Raw genomic sequence first — 27,316 nt, forward strand, 5'->3', positions numbered from 1 at the left:
TTTGCCTAGTAATTTAGCTTTCAAGAGAAAAAGTATGATTTTAAATAATCGTTAGACTATAGTTCGGTATATAAAATCCTGAAGGAAATTCGAAATAAAGTTAAATGATACATGATAGGCCCCTATATTTTTTTAATTTTTTTATGCAAGTCCACAAACAAATTAAATATTTAAAGATTAGGCCGAACGTTGAAAAAATAGTCTCGCAAGTTGACGCAGCTATTTCGAGCTTAAAAATTTAAATTAAACTTTCTGTAAACATCATGCAGGACATGTTCATCATGATATAGTATAAATGAAACAGACCCTGTAAGAAAAAAATAGCTGTAATTTAATAATTGTTTATTAATATAATGTGGTCCTCTGCTAATAGAATATATATGCTGTAAAAAAAATCTGAATCAGGGTGAAGCAGATTTGATACAATGCATGGCTGAAGGAACGGGGGGGGGGGGGGGGGGGCAGGCCCCCTGTAATTTTGTTGAAATTTAGGTATACTATAGAAAACATTGCTCCTTTATGCTTGGGCCCCCTCAATAATAACCTTTGATAATGTATTTTTCTTTTGCTTATTAAAATTTTTTTTGGTTTGTAGCCTCCCCCAACCTGAAACTGAAAAATGTTGTTTGGTTGTGCTCACCCCCCCCCCCTCCAACTAAATTACGTACGGGCCTATTCTCCATCCCTGAGTTTTTCTTTCACCAAAGAAAGATGAATTGGTAACAGTTCAGATATATATAGCAATATTTACGGAAGGGAATATTCTCGTTAAATTATGAAGATGTGACAGTAACTCAGTCAAAGCCACAGTGAGTGTAACATTTATTTAATATTATTGTTAATGTTTACAAATAGTGAAATACTGATACTGTGAAATTTTAATGGATATATAGAAAATATAAAAGTACAACCATTTATTGTAAATCACATACATGAAAAGCTTCTTTTTTTAAGCAATTGGAAATTCTTCATTTTTTCATGAAATTATTTTATTTCGTATGTATGATAATTTATTTCGTATTTTAATTCTGTCAACAAATCATTGTCGCAGCCTTGTTCCCTTCATTATTTTCAGCAGTTCAGTGACAGAGATAAAATAATCATTTGAGGTTTATATCCCCCCCCCCTCCCCACCAAATGAAACTGAAAAATGTTTGGTTTTGGTCCCCTTCAACTGAAATTGATTCCTACTTACCATGCTTACAGGCTTAACTATGAAGATGTGACAGGGAGTGTAATAACAATAATTGTTCAGACGGATACATATTAAGCTGATATACGTATCAAATTTTAATGGATAGATAGAAATTAATAAACAATCACAACCATTTATTATAAACTACATAAAGATAATTTTTCAAGCAATTTGAAATTCTTCGTTTTTTATGATAATATTTTATTTCGTATATATGTTTATAGGTTTATGCGTATCAACAAATCTGTGTACGAGTTAATAACGCAGCCTGGTTCCCTGCATTTTCAGTGAACCACAGAGAACCAGAATAAGATTGTAGGGAAATAAGCCTTGTTACAAGGTTTGAGGTTTGTTTATTTTATATTTTAATTTACACTTTTAAAAATTATTATTATTATGCAAAAATCTGTGTGCAGATGAATATTTAATGTTATAAGTCGTTTTGTGGTTCATATTTGCGGTGACTGTCCCACGTGTGTTTACCCGTTTACATTCACCTACTGACCTAGAGTCTTCAAAATATACCTTCTGTAATCATGACTGTTGTAATCTTGTTTTTATGTTAGTTTACCATATGTAACTTGACTGTTGTATAGATTTATAGCGATCACTGCAAGCTTTTAATATTTAGGTGAAGAGAAATTTCAGACTATCAATCACAGGCACTTGTTTCATATACGGTGCACCCCTACTTATTTTTACCACAAGGTATCTAACTCAATTTCAGGCACCCCCGCTTCAAGCTCGTATTTTGTTCATGTATCATTATCAATCATTAACCTACTTTAAAATGACATCGTTCGCTTCAAGAGACTTTTTTCTTGTCAAATAAATCGTTTCAGACATCTCTGGTCGAGTCTCTTTATTGTAAAGCACTCATTTATTCCACGAAAATTACCTCGATACATTTTAAGACTTTAGATGGGATACAACTTCCGGTTGGGGGTAGAATAAAACCAGAGACTTCCGAGTATTCTATTCCGAGGTCTCTGGTTTTATCCTTCATTTATAACCCCAACCACAAATTTGTATCGAAAATTACCTTGATACATTTTAAGACTTTAGATGGGATACAAATTTCATTTTTTTCACAGGTCACGAGGTTTCAACTTAAAAAATAAAAATTCTCACCGTTAAGATATGTTGGAAATTTTAGCTTGATGTGTTGATAATTTGCCAAATTATTATGTAATAAAGGGGACTTTATATGATCACCCGGCGCTGTCGCTTTAGTTCAGTCTTCACAACAATTCTTTTTCAGCACATGCCCTTCGGGCATGTAGACCTATCATTTTTACCCAGCCCATTCAAATTTGTACATGTCCTACTCAAAATTCTTACATTTACCAGTATTGTGCAACAAAAAAAAACCCATTAGGTATAAAGGTTTTATATTAATTTTTTCAGCGTCGTAAACCAACCATGGCCTGTGATTGCCATTTTCTAAAGCGTTTTTGTTCATAAATAACTTTTGAGTTGCATGCTGGTCATTTGTTGGCTGGTTTAGCTGAACTGAATTTCAGATATGGGATCATGACTGTAGTGCCACAGTATGTGGCATTGATGAACATCTTGTAATTTAGCAAGCAACTTCGAGAAAACAAATAGGTTAAACTAAACACTTCAATGATTAGATTGACAATCATTTGACAGGTCGTATCGAGAATGTAGACAGGCAATCCATCGACATTACATATAGCAACGTTTAAGCGAATAATGGGGGTAGGACAGAGTAAATGGCAAGTAAAGATCGTACAATGAAAGAAGATTCAGATATGCCCTCTTCGGACATGTAATTTGGCAATTTTTACATGCCCGGCTGCAAATTTAACAGGTCCCTGGCATTGGACTCCCGGGTTATTTGGAAGACTGTTAGTTTAGTTTCATGAGGTCCGACAACATTGATTCTCAATGTCTGCTCCCTCTACCCCATACACTTATCTTGATAAAATTACATAAATTATATTATTAATTATATAAATTGATATAAATTATATAAACCGGTCTTGTTTATATAATTTTACAATGTCATAAACAGCTGCTTAAGTGCATATAATATTGTACTAAATGGATTTATATATAGGATTAGGGAAAGATCCTCACTTGATTATGGCAGCATATTTAGCCCGTAGGAGTTTATTATCTACCACACATGATCAATGTCACTTTTGGACGTGAATGACTTTTGACACCCTAACTTCAGTTCAAATCAACGTTAACTTTATGTGACGTCTCTCTGAATCTTTTTTGGCATGTAACTTGGGTAAAAACAATTAAGTACTCTTGATGCATTTGATTTCTCTTAGCCCGTTTAAACATTTCCAAGGTCTATACCAGTTTTTGCAGGGGCGAAACTATGTAGAAGTTGGAAAAGAAACCCATCCCCTTTTTGACGTATTTGGTTTTCGAGGGGTGAAAATTTTCAATATTACACTCAACTACATGCAATATTTATTATATTATACTGAATGTTTTATACAAATACAGATAATAGTGAACCTTGAGCGCATAAATCTGCGCAGTCACTATTTTTTGGAATATCACCCGTCGTCAAGCAATGTTGACTGTTGCGACACTGGGCGTGGCTTCATTATTCAGCGGATAATAGTGCTTTTTAACAAATGTTTCTTGACGAATCAGATTAATTCATCTAATATACCTGAAAGTACAATATTAATTAATTGTCATCATTTTCCTATACATGTATTAGCATTTTTACTGGTAATGGTTTTGAAATGATAGGAACATGCACTGTTCAAAAAGTCTTAAAATGTTGTTTTGGCTCAATTTCTTTGTTAGATTACTGTGTTGAACTAAGGCAGGTCAATTAAAGTAACATGATCCTATAGATTCCATGTACATTTAGTACTGTAAAGTAGACAAATTTAGTTCTCAAACATTGATTTAAGTTGGTCTCCTGAAGGATGTAATAATGCAATTGGTCTGCTTAAGGTACAGTGTATAATATAGACATGCATATTTTATTTTGAATTTGTATTATGTCAATCATTAGAAATATATGGATCTTAATTAAAAAACATTGTTTTCATTAGAACTTAAGATATGTATAATAGGCATATATTCTTCATGCTTTTCCATAGTTAAGTCCTTTTTTACAGGGTCTCTGCTAGAATCATGTGGACCCCAGTGTAACAAATCTATGGAAAGAGAGAAAATCTCAGCTCAAGGGTCAACATGTCTTTATTCCAAGAAAGGTAAATTGATAATTTTTTCTGCTAAAATACTCTTTTATAAAATTATAATATCAATGCAAAAGAGTGAACAAACAATGTACCTAGCAACATTTTGAAAATGAAAGTGCAATAACAGTTAGTAATTATGATCAATCGAATGAATGTTAATAATCCAATCAAAGTCCTTGTTGTATATCATTTTTGCTAGGGCTGTGTATTGAGCAAAAAAAAAAAAAAAGAAAGACATTTTTTAATGTGATATATGCAATATATTGAATTCTTTAACAATTCTATCAAAAAAGTCTTATAAATCATTATGCATGAATTTTATAAAAATAATAATTGTTTTTTTCTCATTTTTTATTTTTTGTCTCACCGTCTTTAAAAATTACACTTCAAATTCAAACTTTTCTTGACTGTAAAATCAACATGTTAAGTAAAGTTGTCTATGTATTTTTATGATTTTGTAATAATCATTTAAGATGTGCTACCTCCTTAATGATTATATCATTTTTGATCAGTTTTAATTCAAAACAATTACCGGTAAATATAATCTTTGGTGATTGAAATTCCCAAGTTTTTCACAGAATTACATAAAAAAAAACTGCCTGCCCAAAATGTATTGGAATTAAGTTATTTTTAGCTCACCTGAGCCAAAGGCTCAAGTGAGCTTTTCTGATCAAAATTTGTCCGTTGTCTGTCGTCGTTGTCATAAACTTTTCACATTTTCATCTTCTTCTCAAGAACCACTGGGCCAATTTCAACCAAACTTGTCACAAAGCATCCTTGGGTAAAGGGGATTCAAGTTTGTTCAAATGAAGGGCCACACCCTCTTTCAAGGGGAGATAATTAAGAATTAGTGAAAATTTAGTGGTATCTTTTAAAAATCTTCTTCTCAAGAACCACTGGGCTGTAAAAGTTGAAACTTAGGTGAGACCTTCATTACATAGTGTAGATTCAAGTTCGTTCAAATCATGACCCCCTGGGGTAGGGTGGAGCCACAATGGGGGATCAAAGTTTTACATAGAAATATGTAGGACAAATCTTGAAATTGTTTTTCTTAAAAACAACAAAGCCACAATTAGTCATAATTTATATGGAAGCATCCTCAGGTAGTGTAGATTCAAGTTTGTACAAAATCATGACCCCCGGGCGGGGGGGGGGGGGGGAGGGGGCACAATGGGGGATCAAAATTTTACATAGGAATTTATAGAAAAAAAATCTTTAAAAACCTTTCTCTCAAGAACAACAAAGCCACAATTAGTCATTTTGATATGGAATCATTCTCAGGTAGTGTAGATTAAATTTTGTACAAATCATGACCCCCAGGGGTAGGGTGGGGCCACAATGGGGGATCACAATTTTACATAGAAATATGTAGAAAAAAATCTTGAAAAATCTTCTTCTCAAGAACAACAAAGTCACAATTAGTCATATTGATGTGGATTAATTCATCCTCAGGTAGTGAAGATTCAAGTTTGTATCAAATCATGACCCCTCAGGGTAGGGTGGGGCCACAAGGGGCGATCAAAGTTTTTCATAGGAATATACAGAAAAAAAAATTGAAAAATCTTCTTCTCAAGAACAGCAAAGCCTTGTTAAGTCATATTGATATGGAAGCATTCTCAGATAGTGTAGATTTAAGTTTGTTCAAATCATGACCCCCAGGGTTAGGGTGGTGCCACAATTGAGGATCAAAGTTTTACATAGGAATACATAGGAAAAAACTTCAAAAATCTTCTTCTTAAGAACAGCAAAGTCATGTTTTGTCATACTGATATGGAAGCTTCTTCAGGTAGTGTAGATTCAAGTTTTTTCAAATCATGACCCCTGGGGGTAGGGTGGGGCCACAATGGGGGATCATAGTTTTACATAAGAATATATAGGGGAAAAAACTTGAAAAATCTTCTTCTCAGGAACAGCAAAGCCATGTTTTGTCATATTGATATGGAAGCTTCCCCAGGTAGTGTAGATTCAAGTTTGTTCAAATCATGACCCCTGGGGGTAGGGTGGGACCACAATGGGGGATCATAGTTTTCCATAGGAATACATAGGAAAAACTTCAAAAATCTTCTTCTCAAGAACAGCAAAGTCATGTTTTGTCATATTGATATGGAAGCTTCCCCAGGTAGTGTAGATTCAAGTTTGTTCAAATCATGACCCCTGGGGGTAGGGTGGGACCACAATGGGGGATCATAGTTTTCCATAGGAATACATAGGAAAAACTTCAAAAATCTTCTTCTCAAGAACAGCAAAGTCATGTTTTGTCATACTGATATGGAAGCATCTTCAGGTAGTGTAGATTCAAGTTTGTTCAAATCATAAACCCCAGGGGTAGGGTGGGGCCACAATGTGGGATCAAATTTTTACATAGGAATATATAGGAAAAAATCTTTTCATCAACAGAAAAGCCATGTATAGTCATATTGATATGAAAGCATCCTCAGGTAGTGTAGATTCAAGTTTGTTCAAATGATGGAGGGGGGGTGGGGTGGGGTTAGGGAGGGTCCACAATGGGGGATCAAATTTTTAACAAGGGAATATATAGGAAAAAAATCTTTAAAAATCTTCTGCTCAAGAACAGTAAAGCCATTTGTTATATTGATATGGAAGCATCCTCAGGTAGTTCAAAATCCAAGCCCCCTCCCCTTTAAACTTTTCAGTACTGAAGTGATTTGTGCTTTTTCCTAGCCAATGTGCTCAGGTGAGCGTTGTGGCCCATGGGCCTCTTGTTTTTGATACGATATATTCATTAATCTAGATATGTATCGATATACAGGTAAACTTCGGTATCTCGAACACCGGTATGTCGAATACCACGGATATCTTGAAGTGAATCAACGGTCCCAGCCGTTTTTGTTATATTTATGATTTTTAAAAACCCCGGTATCTCGAACAGGGAAATCTCGAATACCTCGCTTATCTCGAAGTAGATTTATGGTCCCAAGTGCTATAAACACATGTGTTATCTCGAAGTGCAACAAATTCTCGCTCCACTGAATTCACACCTTAGTACACAATAATCCCATTATGCTAATTTTACGGTCTGTTGAACGTTTCCGTTAGGTCTAGCACAGGCTTCATGGGACCATTGCTGATAATCACACCTTATTAGTCCCAAGCTGTTGTTTTTGGTAGTTAAATTTAATTACGCAGGCCAGGTGATTTGGAGGTGTTAATAAAATGCACTCTCAAGAGATACTATGACACGATAATGAAACAGCAGCTTGGGGACGATTACTGTACTAGAAATTTAAATTATCGAAAATACACGCTTATACACATCATTACATATCAAAGTAAACACTGAACACATCAAAGTGATATTGGCCTCAAGAAATTAAACAATTAAAGACATTATTTTGAGTATAAAAGTCAGTACCAAAAATCAAATCTTCAGTAAATTTCATGTCCGATAAGGCAGCCTAACGAAGGACCCGGTAGCCAACCAGGGGGGATAGTTAGATTATCTGACCGTAGTGGAAAAAGAAAACTTAAAGTTCATACAATCGAAACAAAGTTTGCTTTTGTTTATTCATATTGGCAATTTCAATAAATTATTGTAGAACGATAATTCCTGTTGTTACATTTAGGCATGTGGGTATATGTACATATCCTGTTAAAGTCTTTGCAGTGATTTTTCTACATTTTTAAAAGGGGCCCGGGCCTTTAAAATTGGGAAAAATTATTGACATTTGTATCAACTTGGGAAAAATCAATAACAAGATTGAAATTAACCTTAATTGACAGGTAAAATAAAATTTATAAGTAATGTATATAATGTAACATCTTTTATTCAAAATATTTACTACAAAATAACAAATAAGACACAGTTGTACATTTTTAACTTTTTTTTATCTTTGAAAGTTGTCATTAATTGAGACCTTCCTAAATTTCCATTCCTTTTTTTGCCGTAATGGTAAACATAAGAGAAAATCCTACTCATAATAGCCATTGAAGATGATATAACCTGACATGATTATAACAAATCATTTTTTCTACTAGTTATTAATGCTTTTTAGACGAGGTCACGTGACCACGTCAATTAGTTTACCGTCAGTTGACACCTCAAAATGGAAGCCGTGCGAAGAACATATGAATTAAATCTATGCTAAATGAAAGAGTGCAGAAATTGTTTTGATTAAAACACAAACACGCTGAATCAAACTAAAGAGAGTGATATGAAGATTTTCTTACTCAAATTAAAGAAGGCTTAGCGTTCTGAAAATTATAAACGTGAAAAACATAATACTGAACCACTCTAGATAAATTATCCTAATCATATTGCTGCAGTTACCCTGCAATATTAGTTGCATCTGCCGGGTGCAGAAACAGTTTGATTTTCATGGTATCAGGCTTGTTGTAGAACTATTAGTACTTGGATTTACAAATAAAGCTATGTTTTGCCGGTTCACATGCATCTCACAATTTCTTAGGTATTTAGTTTGACATTTGACATGATCCATGTGTTTTTCTATGTCTTGTGACACGCAAAATAATCAGCTATTCTTCACTATTATTTTGAGAGTTTTAATGACTGAGAACAATAGTGTTCCATTTTATATGTCGTACTTAAAAAAATATTCAATATAACAAAAACAAGAACAGTTTTTTTGGGGGAAAAAGTGACTGAAATTGGGAAAAAAATTGGTTATTTTTGCTAGGGGAAAGGGCCAATATTCGGACCTAAATTGGGTGTAGAAAAATCACTGCTTTGTGTATCACATTATATCATGATATACTTCAGACAAATTAGTACACCCGTAGTGTTGAATACAATTCATACATTGATTTCATTTGCCACAGTGCATGGTCTCTTTAATATTGCAATAATGCATTTGGTCTTCCTAATGCATGTATAATGCAGGTACTAATTCTATGTCCAGCTTATAGGTGAGTCATAAAAAGATTAGTATTTTGAAACCAGGTTAAAACATCAGAGTATTGATTTGAAATTGTCAATTGATTCTGGCAAAAAGTTGTACCAATTTATAAGCGGGTCAATAGCAAATCCCTCCAAAATAACCTCAAAAAATACAACTGACTTATAGGTGGACCACCTTATAGGCAAGTATATATACGGTATAGTTTTTGTTGAATTTTGCTAACAGCAAAACACTATGAATAATGAATTTTGGAAAAAAAAGATTATTAAGTTTAATGATGCATGTATGTAGTATAGAAATATTGTTCATATGCCTGTACATGGTACAAATATGCATTTTACAGAGTGTACATATGCCAGAATCATATGGACCGCAGACTGGCCCTGGTGATTCCGTTAAGAAAAAAGAGGAAAAATCAGTGCTTGTGCTCATTGGTCATTGGACAAAGGTAACTAGATTTATTTCATGAAACTAAACATGTAAATTACTAGGATATTAAAATATCACAATTAAAATACATGTACTGATTTATATATATATATGGATATCAGTTGGTCTCCTTGATGGAGTTAAATGCATTTGTTATCCCTTTTAAGTGGATCATTTAAATATTATGCAGTTTATTTAGAAGCTCTTTATTATCTGCACTGTTCACTTTTACAGGGTGAATGCCAGAATTTTTTCAAGAACAGTCTGAATCTGACATGGAAAAAATGAAGAAAAACAGCCTTCCTGTTTATAAATCTACATTCTGACAAAGGGTAATTTTGTTTAGTTCAATTAGAAGTGCACATTTAATTTCAGTTGCTTTCCTTAAAGATATATTATAGCATTTTTATTCCCTTATGAACAATATGTATACTTGTAAAGCATGTATCACAAAATCTTCTGCAAACAAAGTTTTGGGTGTAGAGTGTTTGTTGTTTAACGTCCCTCTTGAGAATTTTTCACTCATATGGAGACGCCACCACTTGTCAGTGGAGAGCTGCAAATTTTTGTCCTATACTCAGCACTTACGGCCATTGAGCATTGAGGGATCTTTATCGAGCCAGCACCTACTGTGACATGGGACCTCGGTTAATACCTCTGTCTCATCTGAAGAACGGGTCTCCACATCCCACAGTGGGATTCAAACTCGCGATGTAAGGATCAGCTTCTTTCTCTGCAACTCTAGAGTAGATGCTCTAACCACTGCATCTGCTCTACTTTGGCAACTTTGGGAGTATATAAGCATAGGAATCATCATGTCCATCTGTCTGTTCATGTGTTTGGCCACTTTTATGATTAGTTTTTTTGTTCCAATTCTGGCTGAGATAAATTGATTTAAGTCATCTAAATACAAACAAATTAAGGGAAATCACTATGGTATTGGAATGAACTTTTTGGAATACTGTCTAATTGTTCCATTGTAGTTGGTTTCTTTAATGTTGAAGTAATGCATCTCGTCTTCCTAATGCATTGCATACACTGTATGCATGTGTAATGTTAAAGTTGGCTGAATGTAAAACAGTTCTTGCGTTATGACAAAGGTAAATAGATTTAGTTCATGTAACTAAACGTAAATTATTAGGGTATTAAAATCTCAATTTTTGAATACTGATTTACATGTGGAGAGTAGTTGGTCTCCTTAATGCAGTAATAATACATTTGGTCTCCCTTATGCATACTGTATATTATATAAAGAAGAAAGTACGTTACGGACCAAAATCGGCCCTGTCCCCAAATCTGATGAAGATATTTTTGAAACATGCCTAAGATGTCATCTTTTTAATTCAGCTTAATTTTTGTAATTATCTCAACTCAATTTTCCTACAACGCTATCTGAATATAGATAGTTTCTTTGGAAAATAACACTATGACGTTATGACGTCAACCTAGCGACACTACGCAAATACGAGGGTTGTTGGAAAGTTCGTTATATTACTTTCAAGAAATATTAAAAAAGAACACATTTTCTTATATAAAATAGTTATTTTGCTGATATGTGTAGTTTCATTCCATCCGATTTAACAGAAATCAATTTACTTAATTTTTAAAATCAACGTTTGGTATCCCTGGAGCTACATTATAACGTCAAAAAAAGTTGCGTCATGGTGTTTTCAAAAAAAAAAATCTCCCTTTACATTTCACACAGTTTGGTCCAATAGCCACTTATTAAAAAACTTTTCTCCATCAATTTTATTTTATATTGCTAACAATCGTACCAGTATAATTTAATTTTGTTTGTCCATGTTTTATTTCTTTTTTATCTTACTGCGTAACTATGCATTTACAAGATCAGCAACTGTGAAGCGCCTTTCTTTTTCCATGACTTTAGCAACTCAAAGTTTCTGTTTAGATTTTTACAGGAAATCCATTTTCTCACAGACCGCCCTTCTCTAATACAGAATTGTAATCATTCGAATACAGCCTCTATCATTTATACACATATGCACAAATCGCTTTTGACATTTGCTTCCTACAATATTTCAGAGTTTATTCTGAAGATTTTCAGAGTACAACACAAAATTTTGTTATATATACCTTTAAAAACGGGTTTCTATATAAATCTTTACACATTCCTAATGTTGTACTGAGCGGTCATAAAAAAAATCGAAGTTTGGCCGCGGAGTAAGATATTTGACCTGTCAATGAGAAATTGGACTGCTTACGTTAAAATTGTGGGCGGGATCAGCTAAATTTCATTTGCGTTGGTGTTCGACAGTGACGAAATTGACCAATTTTAACCGCAGTGTGATTTAAGTAAATTTACATCATGGAAGCCTGCACAAGATACAAAGGTATAACAAAACATTTACTGACTAGGTTCTCGGGCAAAATGCGTTTTGTTGACCCATCGAACGGTTAAATAACGGCCCCAGAGTGAGACAAACAGTTTGGTTTTTGGGTCCGACAATATACGTACAAATAAAAGATTAATTTATATGATTTTAAAACGAGAGAGAGAGAGAGAGAGAGGGGGGGTGCGAGAGAAATGCGTAACGTATATTTAATAGTACGTTTATTATAAGTATCCGATTATTCTAATTCAAGCAAGAGTTTGATTTTTAAAAGCTAGACTATTTTTTAAGCGAATTACTTGGTTTGTTTTTAAGATTGCATTAAAACTTTTAACACTATTTTATAAATGTCAGATTCCCTATAAAAGTTTATGAGAAAGCATTAAAGATATTTTCGAAAAGTATTTGAAATTTTAATTAATAGATTACATTGAAAGGGCAAAGTTCCCAGCCCATTCTCGCGACGTCATTCACGAATTTATTTAAACAAAATGTGTTTTAAACGTTTCTGTCTTGTCATCTGAAAAAGTTTCAAAAAAAAAAAAACTGAAAAAGTACTGTCATTCGATTAATAATTTTATATGTCACCAGATGGTCCTTCTCAAATGCACAAATCAAGTATCCCCCCCCCCCCAAACAAGCTGTAGCACTTCTCTTGGATAGTTGGCATGGGCAACCTTCTATCGAATTTTCTTTAGCAACTTACTGAGGCTTTTTTCACCAACTTAGTATAGCTTCTCAAAAAAAAAAAATAATAAATAAATAAATAAAAAAATAACTAAATAAATAAATAAATAAAATAAAAATAAACATGTATAAACATTTACTTTTTTGAAGAGCACTTTTACGATCTTTTTTTTTTAAATACGTAAATATAATTATAAATAACTACTGTTGCTTGAAGTTTCGACTTTGTTGCTTGAAGTTTCGCTCAATATGAGAGCCTGTCTTTAAGTAAGTATTGTGAGCCTTTGATACCAAACCTATGGAGAGAATGATTATAGGCACTTACACCTGCTTTTCAATCCATTTCAGGTAGAGCTCTTGCGCCGTGATCGGAAGGTCGTGTGTTCAAATCACGGCCGCGACCGACCTAAGTCGATAAAAAAAATAGGTAGCAACTGTTCCTTCGTCAAGCGCTCGGCACTTTGAAGTGAAAGTTGCGGGTCTTTTGGATGAGACCTTAAAAACCGAGGCCCCGTGTCACTGTGGGTTCAAACTTTTTTTTTTTCACAACCAATTTTCCCCCAATACACTAAATTCCTAAACTTTACCTATGCTACAGCAAATAGGGGGGGGGGGGGGGGGGGGTAGTCTTTCAATGAACATTTTCAAAGTTCGGAAAAAAGTGGGAAGGGGCCCTGCGTCCCTGATTCTTCGTGCCTGATAAATAAATAACTTGTTTTCAGACTTGTCCACACTGACAGATAATTTTGTTCCACAGTACTTATATTAGATTGTGTGATACACTTACACTGCCGTAATGGGGTTTAAGAATTTTCTAGACAGGTAACCTTGTGAAAGTGAACCCATCATCCGATACAGCTTTTTATTTATTTATTTTTTTGTCCGAAATTCCTTTTTGGAACTTTCTGTCGCTTTCTCATTCCAGTCTTCTTTTAACTTTACTGGATCTTCGACAGATAAGAAATTACATCTCTGGTATATGTGGAATGATCTTAAGTAGAATATACGGGTAAAAAATAAAGAGTCATAGCTGCCTCTCCGACGACACGACTGACTCAAGAATTTAAAAGGAAATCACCTGATTCTATTTATAGATATACCTATTCAATTCAAGATCAAACTATGTAATATGATTTGAGGACGAGTGTTATATTTTCATAGTTGCAAGTATGTCAAATGACAATCATTTAATTTGTTCAATACTCAAATTCTGAGACAAAAGATTAATTTTATAAAATCAATAAAAATAAAACAAATAGCTATGAATTTGCAAACTTTAATAAAATAGCTTAGGACTGTTTTTTCCCGAGATACTTTCAAAGTGTAATGTGTATATTATAACTTTCTGAAATTATGTATATCATAAAACGTAATAAAGAAAAACGTAGAAAAGATACACAAAGAAAAACAAATTTAAGATCATTCAAAAGTTGTTTTTTCTGGTTATGGGTAGTCTTTGGCAACTGAGTTTGTCATCTTAAGGTGGATACCTCAATATTTACTATATACTCAATACAAACTAGATAATTTTCATATTTATCATATGAGGAAACTATTAATATTGAAATATCATTATTGTGTGGTATGGTTTTACGCATGTACAAACTAAGAATGATTGTATGACAAAATTTTTGTTAAACAATGAATTTAAGAAATCACTAGTAGAGTAGGCGAAAATGCCTATCAAATGCGCTGTGGCTCTTTTACTGGGTGAAATATGAGCCTTTGTTTTTATAGGGCTTTGCATAATATTAACGGCAATGTCTACAATATGCAGATGCAACACGCTTATATTGTGCATGTATAATAAATCTAAAAATATATTAAACATCAACCGTGCACTTGTATAAATGACTGAAAATACAAGACTTCAGAATATTAATGAATCTGATCTGTCCTGACCAACAGCATCCAAAAGATTGGGAATTTATCCCCCCCCCCCCTTTCCAAAAAAATGTGTTGCAAGGGGACCTATTGTGACGTCATCTTTGAGTTTATTGCGTAACTTATTTACATACATGCAGACGTCAACTATGCCGTTTCAGTAGCAAGATAAATAAAGGCTAGGATTTAAGGTCAAGATCTAGTAAATGACTTTAGACTGTGTTTTTGGTGCTAGATCCATTATGACGTCATAAACAATTTAAACTTTCCATTTCCCGTACTTTACAGCTCAAATAGAATAATGAAGAAAATAAAGTATTTTAATGGAATTCAATTTGAAATAATGTGAAAAGTAATCCCGATACCTATATTCAATTTTACATTATTTTAAAGAAGAGGCTAAGAACATACAAATTACCGTTTTCTGAGAGACTGTAGGCAATCTGGATACATTTCCTTTGTCTGATATGGAAAAAACTCCCATATTCATGACTGGCTTTCTTAATTTTTCATTGAAAATTACGGTTTACAAAGTTTCAAGTTTGAGAAATCTGTAGGCTCTTTTCATTTACTAGATCTTGACCTTAAGCATTTTCTTTTCCGCAATTATACTTTTAGTGATTTCATTTGTCAGCTGAACATTTTTATTTTATTGCTTTAGTATATTGAATTGATCTCTTCCCTTCTTGCTGGCAACATTTATCAAGTGTAAGGCTTAGTTGTATAAAAAAAAATCATAATTTGTCATTTCTATAAAACATTTTTTTTATATAGTTTTTATGCTATTTTCATGACAAATATATTTGTATGAGCAATATAACTATGGCCAATCAATGATAAATCTAGTTCTTTAACATTACATGTATTACACGAAATACACCATTATAATTGCTCCTAGATAAGAACTCGCCTCTCGACTAACTTGGTATCCGCCACCGGAAATAGTCATGAAATGTCAAAATTAACATACTGCACATTCCTCGAGCAAATTCTTACCATTATTTTTGCTTGTCTTTTATCAAATTATTTTCAAATATATATGTTTTATTTTGCTCGAGGGGTGTGCACTACTTCAATTTTGGGAATTTGTTGTAAAAATAGTGGAAAAAATAGCAATTTCCAGAAAGAACGGATGTTTAAATCCTGTGAATACCTCTAATCAACGTACTTGCAAAATTTTGTTATGCATATATCAAAACTACCAATCTTCTTCTACATGTACATAGTAGTTATATTTTTGCAAACGTGTATATCAAAATACGAAAAATCGTGGGCCTTCGAATAATACGTAACGTACTTAGTTCTTTAATGACTTACATGTACGAGGGTTGATCCAAAAGTTCATGGAATTTCTTCATATTTTGTTTATTTATTAGTGAAAGTGGTTGAATACTGATTTACATGTGGATAGTAGTTGGTCTCCTTAATGCAGTAATAATACATTTGGTCTCCCTTATGCATACTGTATATTATATAAATTTAATGACTGACATGTACGAGGGTTGATCCAAAAGTTCGTGGAATTTCTTCTAGTGTTGTACCGATAATCAGAAAACATCGATTGTCGACAAAAAAAATGCTACTGATTTCGATGATCGATTATAGTTTTTCATAATCGATCATCGGAAACATACTTCTAATACAATACATTCCGGAATTATCCATTTCTGTTTTAAAATTTATTTCTTCTTAATGAAAGAAAATGGCATCTGCATCTGATACTAGCCAACTAGCACGAAGCTGAGGTGATTAAGAACCGAAGATGCATATATAGGGCCTAAAAAAAATTATTTTTGTTTCCTGTAATAACCCGACCGACCCATTCAATTTACCCCCGGGTGAATTTTTTTTCTGCCAAATCTGTGTTTGCTCTTTGGTTTGATCAATCAGCTGATTCTTTTTATTCAAAAAATATTAATTGTATCTTTTATTTGAGATATAAAATATGCAACTTGGTCAACATTTACCTTAAATATAGAGTGATCAATTCCCCCCACAACTTTTCGAAGTTCGTTTTCTGCTGCTAGGCAGCCATGTTGGGTGTCCAATGTAAATATTTTTAGGTCTAGAAAGTGTAAAAGAAGCAAAACAACAAAGAAAATAATATATTATGTATTTTATATATTCATGTTAAAGAAATAAATGAAATTATTGTAATAGTCTGCTTTTTGTATACAAAACTATGAAGAAATCCGATTATAATCGGTGAAATCGCATCAGAAGCAGTAACCAATTCCAACCGATGATCAATTATGAAAATTAACCGATGTCTCATCACTAATTTCTTCATATTTTTTTTTATTTATTAGTGAAAGCGGTTGAATACTGATTTACATGTGGAGAGTAGTTGGTCACCTTAATGCAGTAATAATACATTTGGTCTCCCTTATGCATACTGTATATTATATAAATTTAATGACTGACATGTACGAGGGTTGATCCAATTGCTTATGGAATTTCTTCATATTTTATTTTTTTATTAGTGAAAGTGGTTGAATACTGATTTACATATGGATAGTGGTTGGTCTCCTTAATGCAGTAATAATACATTTGGTCTCCCTTATGCATACTGTATATTATATAAATTTAATGACTGACATGTACGAGGATTGATCCGAAAGTTCATGGAATTTCTTCTTATTTTATTTATTTATTAGTGAAAGTGGTTGAAAATTACAAATAAAAATATAGACACTTGTTGAATTTTTTTAATAAAAAAATATTTTAAATGTTAATGATAGTAACTCTATGGCAGTTGCCATAGCAAAGGATGTTTTAAAATGCAGGGGAGACATTTACTCATTCATTATCATTTTAATTCTTAATACATGATATAAGAAAAAACCTGCGCTAAGTGGCAAATAAAATGAGAATTTTGTCATTATTACGATTGCTTGACCACTAATATACCTGTCTGTGAGAGTTTTACTGATTTAACTTGATATTTAGATTATTAGTTGATGATTTCTTGTTCATCTTTTAATTGTTAGAGAACGTCACATTTCAGTCAAGTTATAAGTTTTGTTAAAATCTTAGGAACACTCTGACTTAAAGGGGTATACTACTGATACAGGCTGGAGAAAAATGCATTTAGCAACTGATTTTCCAGTGGCGTGAGAAATTTAAGAACAATAGAACTTCCATGGAGGTTGATTAAAGGTGTGGCTGCTTTTGGAGGGTCTGTTTTTCTCGTAGACAAATTAAGCGTTGATGGATGTTGACCACTGACGTACTGTGCTTGACTTTGCTACTGAAATTGGAACATCATATGGAAAGATGGGGAGTATTTTTGAAATATGAGTGTAATATAAAGGTAAGTCGATTGGTGGATACCCAGGCTTTTCTTGAGAGAAAAAAAGAGAAAAAGGCAGAATATTCTGTAGAATTACTTAGTTGAATTGAACATGAGGGTGAGATGCTCCTATAACATGACATGACATACTTAACTTGATGTTACGTCGAAGTCTCCCCCGGATTTTGCAACTATCAGTGTTCAGAAAGCTCATGTGACCTTATTGGTAATTGGAACGTGGTGAAATTTTCCAGTATTGTTGCATAATGACTCTATATTATAAATATGCCTATTGTTTGCTTTCATCAAATCACAATAAAATTTTAGAAATAATTAAATTCCATGAACTTTTGGATCAACCCTCGTATTAGAAAAAAGATGGATCTAAGATTGAACAGGTTATAATTCACCTGAGTCATTTAAATTACTTATTGCTATCTGTTCTTGTTCAGTCATCATGTGTCAAGTATTGTCTGTAAACTATTGAACATTTTCAGCTTCTTTTCTGGAACCAGTTTCAACTAATTTCTCGGTTGAAGTACTGTATAGGGGATTAATTTCAGGGGTTGTAATTTTCATGTTTTTCTCTCCTCTGACACGATCGCGGTTTGTTGAATTCGCAGAATCGGTATATAACTAAGGTTACATGTACCTCCCTTCAATGTCTATATCCGTTTAATCCATAGCATAGCTAGAAGGCATTAATCAGCGTTATGTATTCACTTCATGAACAACAGGGTAGATTTATATATACATCAGCAAGTTCAATAGTTATTTGAATGATTTTTTAAAACCAAAATGTCGATAAAAACATGATAATGCAGGTAACAAATACACGTCGTAACATAGTTATGTACGGGTAATCAAAACCCATGACCCTAGTGTTTTGATTGATGAAACACGTAGCGTTGGCTATTAAAACAGTTTGTTTTTTTTTAAACAAATACAGGTTATTATCTGCTGGGTGATCCAAATTAATGTCAAGCATTTTAATTAAAATAATTGAATGACAAGTACGATTCGTAATTACTGAAATGACCATGCACTGCACGTATATTTACCTATGATATCATAGTCTATTCTCAAATTTCCAAATATAACATGTAGGTTATTGAAAACTTATTCACTGTTTCTTGAATTCACGGATTTATTCACACCGTGAATATAGCGATTATTAACACCGCAAGTTATTTTCCCCCTATACAGTATACAGACTTAATATAGAAATGATTTTATCGACTTTCTCAATCTATCATGAATTTAAAAATGTAAATATAAGCATTTAATTGTAAATATTAAACATTTAGCATCTCATAACCAGAGTTGGAAATTACTGACTGCCCGAGGCAGTCTGTTTTTCAGGTAGGCAGGGACAAACTTTAGATTAACCTAGGTGGTCGGGGTCATTTAAACAGGTAGTTCCTGTTTTCCTCCTTTTTTTTTCAGGGTATAGTAAGTCTATAGAAATTAAGTAAAATATAGTATATCAAAGGAACACTTCTAGTTAAAAATATGAGATGACCTATAGGACCAATATTGGTTTCAGTCTTTAGAAAAAGCTTACCGATATATGTTCCGGTCACTGACTTTAGGTCACATGTGTGTAGTTTCTTGTTTCTCATGTATTGCTTTAGTTCTACATTAATGGTAATCTAACAACCAAGCTTTATGATAAACGTGATGACTTTAACTTTTCAATCGTCAACTTCCCTTACTTATTCAGCAATATACCTTCATCACCTGCATACGGGGTTTATATCTCTCGGTTGATTCGATACACAAGAGCATCCACTTTTGCCGAATGATACTTCTTGTGCTATTTTACCCGAGAAAAAAATCAAATGAAGTTGTAAAGATACCTGTATCCATAGTGATCAAACTAATAAATTTGCATGCTTGCGTTTGAAATAATACAATAACTATTAACATTAGTTCCTTTAAATTTTAAAATGAAAAAAAGTGTATTTAGGTGGCTTTCAATACCAGTACCATTGTCTTGCATGAATGTTAAAAATGTTTGACACTTTTATTTATGATGACATTTTAACGGCACTAAACTCTCCTAACCATCCCATGTTCCTAAAACCAAATACATACAAACTTCTCTATGCGGCTTGACTTCGATATAATGATACAAAACGTGGTTATGTTTTACAGTGAGCATCTTTGAGGAATGTTTACCTGGGTAGAACTCACGTGACTACCAGTATTTTAAATAATTTATTCCACGGGTGGGTTCAACATAGGTCATACAGGTAAATAGCTCTTGCTTGTTATAGGAAAAACATTGAACTTTTCATACATTTTTAATATTTTAAGTACAAGCCTAATCATGTACAAATTTCCTACTTTCACACAAGTTTTATAAATGTATAATGCATTTTTTGTCAATCGCACAAGTTTGTACAATGTTAGGCTGACAATAAACAAAAGCTTTGAAATGAATGACCGTCCTCGATTTACTATAAAAAATCACGAATGTCGGCTGACCCCTACCACATTGTATGGCTTTGCTCTTTGTATATTCATGAATTTCAGCGATAAAATTTGTTGAATCTTATGGTTTAGATATCAATTAATGATCTGAGATGGAAAATTATGCTTAATTTAATTCTTCATTTTGTCACATTTTACCAGGGCCCATAAGTGCACTCGTTCTTTAGTGTTTATACAGGTAAAAAGTTTGAAAAAATAAAAATGTGCCAACATATGGTTTCGAACCAGGACACTAAAAATGTTCATGGTGAGAGTCTGCGGTCTATCGTTCTGGGCTATGCTGACTATGAGGACATTTGTAATAAATATAAACCAGTATGATAGAAATAGGTTTTCACGTTTTTTGTAGTTTTTTTTCTATGAATTTCGACCCTAGGCACCTCTAAAAGAACCTTGTTTTAAATAATTGCTTACTAGATCAAAATCTATCAAAATTTCATAATTTAATTTAGGGGCAGGCAAAGGGTGATTATATTGCATCCATCGGGTATAATTTTCTTATCAGAAAATTGTAGAGATATGCAAGGTTAATTAATGACAACATTTATTTTTCCTTTTTGCCTAATACTTTTATGATTTTCACTAATAAATTGATTATTGAAAAAAGCCTTTAATATGACTGCTGATTTTATCTCCTTCTGTTAATTTTCAACACCTTTTCTCATGATTATAGTAGATAGGGAACAGATTATGATTTCTAACATTTACTAGCTTTTACAGATCATTTCCTTGAGATAGGTGGAACCAACAGTCAAATACAGACACTTTTTAGAAAAGTAAAAATCTGGCTCAGGTTAAAAAAAAAAAAAAAATCATTTACAGTTTTAACAATTAGTAATTTTACCTTAATTAACTGGAAAAATCTTATTTGACGAAATACAGGTCAAGAATGAAGAGTTTAAAGCCTAGTAGGGATTTTGGTCATGCAGGTAGGTTAGGCTTCCCGTAGAATATCACAGTGCACTCTGTGCCTTCACATCTCTGAACTACCAAAATATGACGTCATAATGGAAAATGACGTCAAGTCACTGAAATCTTGAGGTGTTATGACGGGGAGAGTGTCATGAACTTTACACTTTATTTGAAACTGCATGTAAAATGCTAGGTAGCTATTGCAAAATTCACGGATCGTTAAAGGTTTTTTTTAAGTCGTATATGTCAGAATATTTTAAAAATACACCGCTTACCTACCCTTGATTGAAATTCAGCATGTTCAAAACACTTATGAAAAATATACTTTTGAAATGTACTCTGTTTTATACCCGTGGTTGGAGGTAGAATTTATTTAGTGTGTATAAAAGAGTCTGGCGCAGGTGAAGAATGAGGATTAATCTGAGAATTTTTGTTGAAATCTGTAAGAAGAGGTTGTTCTCTAACTGAATCTTGCTTGGGAAAAATGTGTGTTGGCTTTGTTTTAATACAGATTACGATATTGTGTGGAAAATACCCTCAAATTTGTAGGTAAGTTGAATTTCTCTGGAAATATTTTGTATCTAAGTAATACTATGACTTTTCCCAAGCACATTTCGGATACACAAGGATACGATGAGCTTATTTTTATAACAAAATGTTAATAATTATTGTGTAAATCAACTGCGCCGAAGCGATTTATATGAAACACTTCAAAAAATTATAAATGACCGTCACGTGATCAGCAAAGTCATGTGATATCATAACAAATATGTTAATACATAGCCGAGGAAATCCTCTATATAAATTGGAAGTACTTAAGTTCAATACTTTTAAATTAAAACTAAAACCAACCTCGCAATGACATATTATGTTTTGAGCCCATTTTAAAGCTTCGGGAAGCTTAAACATAGCTGCGCAATCATTACAGGTAATCTGCAGGCCCTCTCGAGAATTTTACACTCATATGGAGACGCCACCACTTGCCAGTGGAAAGCTGCAAATTCTGTCCTATACTCTGCACTCATGGCCATTGAGCAGTGAGGGGTCTTTTTCATGCCAGCACCTACTGTGACACGGGACCTTGGTTTATAAGGTCTCATCCGAAGGACTGGTCTCCATGTCCCACAGTGGGATTCAAACCTGCGACATAAGGATCAACTCCTTACTTCGCGACTCTAGAGCAGACGCTCTAACCATGGCGCCACGCTTGTGACTAGCTCAGTTTTAAAGAAATCATTCAAGATATTTTTTATCAAACTTAATTATGCTGATACATATATAATTAGTAAGACCTATTCAACTATTTCAAAAACTTTTGACCTTTCCTGTGACCTTGACCTCACTTTCCTTCAATTTGCATTTTGCATGGTTTTAAAACCATTTAAAATATTGATATCTAAGGCTATGCATCTATACTTAATTTGGTGAGAATTTATCATCTATTTCCATTTTTTTTAGATTTCAATTTCAATTTTAAAGAAACTTTTCATCAAATATTCTCATCAAACTTCATACACTAACACAAAATTTCATGTTGCATTACTATACACTTGGCAGGCATACATGTCCTATTTACATATTTCTAGTGTATTGCTATTTCTGTTGTTTGTTTACTTCCGGTCAGTAAGTGCCCCCTAGGGGCAAGCCCCAGTCCTGTTTTCTTTTCCAGGGTTGCAACAGCGCCCCCTAGAAAAACAAGTTGCACCATCCAATCAAATCGTGTTTTGTGCTGCTTTATGCCAATGAAATTAAGGCTGGACAGCATATGTATTATATTCTGACCAATGGGGTTGCCGTATTTTCAAATAATTGGATAGACTTACCACTTCAGCATTCCTTTCATCACTGAAGTGATATACATGGTCAAAAATTGACTAACTTTCATTTTTGTGTCAACTGCAGAGCAGAACGACACTTAGAGATCACTTTACCTGGTGTCTGTCTGTCCGTCTGTCACACCTTATATCTCCAAAATTTTGAGAGGCAGGGTTTTGATAATTAGCATTTATATATGTTTTTGAGCTCATGATACTATACTTTGAAACTGTATGAAATTCAGTTACCACACAAACTTATATTTAAATACTATGAAAATACATTGGGATCAGTATTCCACAATGAATCGTGTTGACTGACAAAGTGACAATAAAAGTAAAGACAGTCTGAAATTCCTTTCCTCCGAGGATTGTTGGAAGCACCTACATGTGTATTAATAAAATGATAAATAGTTATTCCTCATAATTTCAATTAAATTATTCATTTAAGGACTGGGGAACCATATTTTCTTTGATTGCCAGATTCTATCCCAGTCTTTTACTTTTGGATCCTTTTTTTCCTTGCAGGCAAATGCATGAACCTCCATGCTAATATTAAATTAATAGCTGACCACTCTTAGATTTATTTACCTCTATGACGATACCTAGCAGGTGACATATACATTCCTTGAAACACTCTAGTTCCTATTTGATTTTCACTAATATAAAGATTATTGAAAAAAGACTAAGGTGCTCTATAGTGATCAGTCTATTCATTCATCTGTCTGTCAAATACATATATCCCATGTTCAGAGTACAGGTGACTCTAAATACTTCAAACTTTATATTTTTTAATTAGATACATGTAGCTGCTTTGGAACATCTGAAAGGTCTATTACATTATCACTAGTTTTACTAGTTTTCTTCATGTAAGTTGAATATATTTTAAACTTTTGAATTTTTATTTTTTTCCAGGTAAGAAAGAAATTCAGGAGTTCTTAAATTGCCCTTGGAGTTCTTGGATTGCATCAAAATGCTAAAAGACCTCAACAAAAACAGCGTCTTGAAAATAAAAATGAAAATATTCAGTGGAAAAAAAAATGATGAAAGAGCCACTTAAAATCTTCAAGCCTTTGAGCTGAAATCTGGAAGTCAATCTGTGGACTTTACTAGTATGTCATAATTACTAAGTCATCATTTGTGTATAATAAATACACTAAACTGTAAACACTTGTTAAAATGTGTATAATTTTTAGATATAATTTGTAGCTCACAGACTTCAATAGTTTCATGTAATGTAAGTAATAATGAAAATTTCCTGTTGTCTAGCTAGATTAGAAACTATTATTGTCCAATTTTGGATATTGTGAAATAATTCATCTAGTATGCATACATGTGTGTACACTTACGTGTAAATTAATTGTTGTAGCAAATTCAATCGATCATTAAGTTGAATGTTGACTAATGTTTTTCATCAAAATTGTTTACACTGAATTGTTTGTGGATTTTTCCATTTGCCCAGTCATGTCAAGGAGCACATGGCAGGAAATGCTTTCTCCTCCATTGCACCTGGTGTTTTTAGAGGTCTGTGTTTGCTCTGCTCTAATTATGTATTGTTTCAATGGACTTTAAAGCTTGATCACTGTTGGTAATCTTCATATTTCATATACTATTAGAGTACTTGAAGAAAACTGTAAAGATTTAACATATAGTATAATGCATGTATATTGCACTTTAAGTACAGTGTATGTGGTTAAGAAATGTTAAATCGTCTCATAGTGCATTGAATTTGTTGAAAATTAGAAAATGTGTTGAATTTTTTTTGAAATAATGTTAGATTGCAGATTTTTTTAAATCATGCAAGTAAGAAATTGCTAAATATTTTTTAGCTTTTCTGGACAGTCTAGATGAGTTCTTATTATATACCTAGCATTGTCATCCCAGTTAAAATTTAAGGAGCAAGGTTCATTCCTAAGCTCTACCTGGACAAACTTGCATGGATTAAAGCACATTAACAGATTTACTTCAGATGCTTGACCTGATCTACATTTTCCTCATGTGTTTTTTTGGTTTTTGTTTGTTTGTTGTTTAACATCCCTCTCAAGAATTTTTCATCCATATGGAGATGCCACTACTTGCTGGTGGAGAGCTGCAAAATTTGACCTATACTTTGCACTCAGGGCCTTGAGCAGTAAGGGATCTTTTTTGTGCCCACATCAACTGCTAGGTTTATATGGTCTAATCTGAAGGACTGGTCTCCACATCCCCAGTGGATTTGAACCTGAGACTTAAGGATTAAATCCTTACTCGCGACTCTAGATTACAAACTCTATCCTTTGCGCCACATGGGGGACTCCACAAGATTAAGTGTTTTGAGCAGTCCTATTCTCATGTAATTATAAACTCTATGTTGAACAAACCTGCAAAGATGATGTATGTACATGTAAATGTTTCAGGGTACCAATCCTTGATTTGACTTAGATTTTCTGGATTAATGACCAGTTTTTTAGAGAAGGTTCATTCAAAGTAACAATATACTCTTTGGTGATCAGTAAACATAGATGATGTATCCTGCTTCTGATGCTGGATGTAACATACATTTTCAGGGTTATTGAGCAGTTAAATCTAACCCAGACCAACTTGCATAGATTTTGGATCCAGGTGATATACATTACCAGAGTGTTTGTTGAGTGAGACTTTGCCTTACTAGTAGATAACATTTATAGAAGTGAGCTTTGTATTCTTTGATTAGGTATGTTTTTTCTTTGCTCAGGATATATATACCATCAGTGCCAACTACCATACATTTTATATAATAGATGTAGCTGTTGTTCAACTGAATATGTTAAAACTGTGGATGAAAATAATTTGATTTTTGTACCTTTGAATGTATTAAATTCATTTGTAAAAGCTGTTATGATACAATGTTTGATATTTTATAAAAGTTTTTAGCATATGCAATCAATAAATGTATCAACATTTTTATTTTATTATACTTTTTACCCTGCAAACTTCTTAAAAACAGAATAGTAATGATCCATTTAACTGATACTAGGTTAGTGTCACATTGTACTGGTATATCATGTATACTGAACTGTAAATAAGAAACATCTAAATAGGTAAAATCACAGCATGAATCATTGGATTATGTAAGAAGTGCACTATCTTGTGCTTTGGTATGGTATTAATAATAAATGTTAAACTATCATTTTTTTTTCAAATTAACAAAGGATATGCTTGAGTGACTGTATTTGACTAGCAGTAAAAATAAAATGATTTTTAAGCATTTGAATTATTTTGATTCATGGTCTCTGCAAGTTTAATGATAGCAAATATGTATATTGAACATGGCATCCACATATTGCTATACTGGATGGGGCATAACTTTTACTGAATCTTAATCACAACCTTGAAATTTTATGTAGTACATGTACTCTTGGTTTCAACTGGTCAAATGTATTCTTAAATCAGAAAGAATTTAAACAAATATAGGCATAGGTCAGAACTTCATCAATTAGTTGGAAAGCGAATGCACTCAGTGACTATATGGTTTAAAAGAAGCTTGGTAAAAATAGCAGGAAAAACTACTTGATGTCCACTGTGAACTTTGTGTCCTCAACAAAACAATATGGAGTATACTATACTTGGTCTAAAGAATAATCTATGTCTGCATTCACATTTAGGTTAAACTGTTTTGGGCATTGAGAGTTTGTTTGTTGTTTAACGTCCCTCTGGAGAATTTTTCACTCATATGGAGATGCCAACACTTGCCGATGGAGAGCTGCAAATGAGCTATGCTCGGCACTCAGGGCCAATGGGCAGTGAGGGATCTTTTTCATGCCAGCATCTACTGCGACACTGGACCTCTGTTTGTACGAAGGACCGGTCTCTACGTCCCACAGTGGGATTCAAACATGTGAGAAAAGGATCAACTAACTCCACGACTCTAGAGCATTGGCTCTTTCCACTGCACCACGTGGGCGACAGCATTGAGAGTTAAATGTGGATATCAGAACAAGCTACTCTGGGCTTATACTCTCTATATATTGATTGATTGTATGTTGTTTAACATTCCTCTCAAGATTTTTTCACTCAAATGGAGACACCACCACATGCCGGTGGAGATCTGCAAATTTTGTCCTATATCGGCACTTACGGCCATTGAGCATCGAGGGATTTTTTTCGTGCCAGCACCTTCTGCGACACAGGACCTCGATTTATACGGTCTCATCTGAA

At 33.3% G+C, this 27,316-nt stretch overlaps 1 long non-coding RNA gene across 3 annotated transcripts; it reads left to right on the plus strand.

Annotated features, from left to right (window-relative positions):
* The first annotated feature begins 1,463 nt into the window (after positions 1 to 1,463).
* LOC133199728 (uncharacterized) lies at positions 1,464 to 25,956 on the plus strand. 3 transcript variants are annotated; one of them, XR_009722819.1, is made up of 5 exons: positions 1,464 to 1,542; positions 4,315 to 4,410; positions 9,619 to 9,723; positions 9,939 to 10,036; positions 21,135 to 21,156. It is a non-coding gene; the product is annotated as an uncharacterized LOC133199728 (long non-coding RNA). The 3 variants fall into 3 exon arrangements; XR_009722820.1 differs by lacking the exon at positions 21,135 to 21,156 and adding an exon at positions 20,076 to 20,166; XR_009722818.1 differs by lacking the exon at positions 21,135 to 21,156 and adding an exon at positions 24,056 to 25,956 and having other exon boundaries at positions 1,465 to 1,542.
* The last annotated feature ends 1,360 nt before the right edge of the window (positions 25,957 to 27,316 follow it).

The sequence above is a fragment of the Saccostrea echinata genome, unplaced genomic scaffold (assembly GCF_033153115.1).
Source record: "Saccostrea echinata isolate AGI-Se365-2 ecotype Australia unplaced genomic scaffold, CSIRO_AGI_Sech_v1 ptg000035l, whole genome shotgun sequence".
In the NCBI taxonomy this organism is placed as follows: Eukaryota; Metazoa; Mollusca; class Bivalvia; order Ostreida; family Ostreidae; genus Saccostrea; species Saccostrea echinata.